This window comes from Chrysochloris asiatica, unplaced genomic scaffold (genome assembly GCF_000296735.1).
Source record: "Chrysochloris asiatica unplaced genomic scaffold, ChrAsi1.0 scaffold00262, whole genome shotgun sequence".
NCBI classification, from domain to species: Eukaryota; Metazoa; Chordata; class Mammalia; order Afrosoricida; family Chrysochloridae; genus Chrysochloris; species Chrysochloris asiatica.
Window position 1 is genome coordinate 2,516,276 of NW_006408780.1, and position 2,651 is coordinate 2,518,926.

Sequence of the window (2,651 nt, forward strand, 5' to 3'; positions counted from 1 at the left end):
AAACCCTGTACAGGGTCGCTATGGGTGGGAACCGACTCGAAGGCACTTAACAACAACAACAACAACAACCCTCCCCCCGGCCCCTGGTGATCACTAATGTGCTGTCTGTCTCTATGAAATCGTCTGTTCTAGATACTGCATGTAAGTGAGATCATACAATATTTGTCCTTCTGTGTTAGGCTTTTTTCATTTGAGAAGTTTAAAAAAATCTTATTTTTATCTGGAATCGTTCGTTTTTAAATGCTGGCAACTGATTCCATTCTTACAAACCCAAAGAGGTCAAGGCTGTATGAGCCAATGAAAGCACCTCTTCAGATCTGATTTGACCTTTGGGCCACCAGCTCTTCTGCTTTGCCATGGGCTGCAGTGTCCAAACTGGACTTCTCGGAAAAGGGGTGTAGCTCACGTGGCCAAAATGCCAGAGGGAATCGGGTTAAACAGGGTAACTGTGTGTTTGCTATGTGCTGTGGATTTAACTGTAGCCAAAAAAAAAAATGTGTTGGAATACTAATCCCTGTAACTATGGATGGAGGGAGCCCTGGAGTAGCACTGTAGGATAAGCACTGGACTGTTAACTGCAAGATCGGCAGTTCCAATCCACCAGCTGCTCCTCAGAAACCCTACACTGTGTTGCTAAAAGCCAGAATTGACTTGTGGGCACGTGACAACAACAACATGCCTTTGGATAGATCCCATTTGAGAGTGGGATTTTCTTTGCCATGTTAATAAGGCCATTTCAGTGTGTCCCTGCTGTTGTGAGGTGCTATCCAGTTGATTTCGACTCACAGCAATCCTGCATAGGATTTTCAAGGAACAGCTGGTGGGTTGGAACTGCCGACCTTGTGGTTCACAGTCTAGTCCTGATCCTACAGAGCCACGCCAGGACTCCATAGCAGTATGGGTGTGTCTTAAACCTAACAACCATGGAGACATCAAAGAAACAAGTGTCTAAGTCAATGGTCACCTGCTCCTGCCCCTCGTCTGCTCCTTCTCAATCCCCAAACCCCCAGCTCTGGTATCTGGTTCCCGTAGGTCTCCTCGGGGTCAGAGGCGTGGATGATGTCTCTGAAATCTAGGTGGATGATGCTGATGGTACTAGGGTCAAAGCTTGACACAGACGAGTTTTTAGAGCTCAAAGAGAGGAGTAGACCCCAGAGCCTGGGTTTGCACCTGGCTTCCTGCCCTTGTGCTTCCTGTCTGAGTTTGGCTGTGCTCTCAGACAACCCAGCATCTTTAAATGAAATCAGGACAACTATGAGAGTTTGAACTGAGTCAGGCACCTGTGACCTTGCATTGGATTAGCTTGTCTTCTATCTAGGACCTGAGAGTGTTCTGGAGTTATCAGCCTTCCACGTGGACATGTGCAGCAGAATCTCTCGCTTCTAAGGCAGACGCACCTGCATGTTTGTGTAGAAGAATGCTTGGAAACATTGGCGGATTTGACTACATATAAATTACACCACAACAAACCTACTCACCGCCACCGAACTGTGGAGGATGGCGTGTCGCTGTAATGCTAGAAGCCGTTTCAAAGACCCACAGACTCACCCATGGTGGACAGGTTTCAGTAAACTTCCAGACTAAGACTAGAAAGAACAGCCTGGTAATCTACTTCCGAAAACCAGCCTATGAAAATGTATGGATCACAACAAGAAACTTCAAAAAAGTATTCTGATTGGTTTTGTTTTGTTTTGAAAAGGAAATTGGATGATCATGGAATGTTCCCACAAACTTTTTGAAGCCCCCTTGTGATGCTCGAAGATGAACTCCCTAGGTTGGGAAGTACTTAAGACACGTGGTTGTCACAGCAAGGACAGGCAACGCTTCATGCTGTTGTATGTACAGTTGTCATGGGTGGACAATGGCCAACTACGTGATCATCCTATCACTGAAGCACTGGTCTTGGCTTCTTCCTCCTCAGCTGGGGACTTCCTGGGGCTGGGATGAGTGTGCCATCATCACATGCAAATGACTTTCAGCATTGCCTTGACCTCTCATTGGGATGCTGGTCCATCACAGCTGAGGAGCTGAGGCACACTGCCTCTACCTCCTGGTCCCCAGAGCAGGCAAGACAAAAGACCCTCAATGACAGCCCCTCTGGTGGCTCCAGGGCCAAAGTGGACTGCCCTAGATCTGGTCCCCAGTGCCCATCTAGGCATCAGGGGCATGAGGAGGCACACCCCCACCCCCCAAGGACAGCCCTATGGTGGTGATCCCCCATAGTGCTCCCCCACCCCACCCCCGATCAGCTTCAGCCTGGCCCTGCCGCCGGCCTCTTCCCAACCCAAGCCTGTTATTCCAGCTGGGACGGTCGCCCACTCTTATGGGGCCGGCAGAAACAACCACGTTTGCCTAGTGTGCACTCATTCGAGAAACTGGATATATTTGAAATTTTTGAGAAACTCTGAGCCAACGTTAGAAACAGGGCTGTTTTTCCAGTGGAAACTGTAACCTGAGCCCAGAAAGGTTCCTGCTCATACGGAAACTCGCCCCCGCCGCCCTCTGCCCGTGAGGCTGTGTTTGGCTCTCCTGCCAGACGCCCTGGCTTGGGCTGCATGTCGGGGGGCCACACCAGGCAGCTCCTGCCGCCTCCCAGTCTCCAAGTCAGAGGTGACTTCTGGGCTCCACGCCTGCCCGCCCTCCTATCCTGG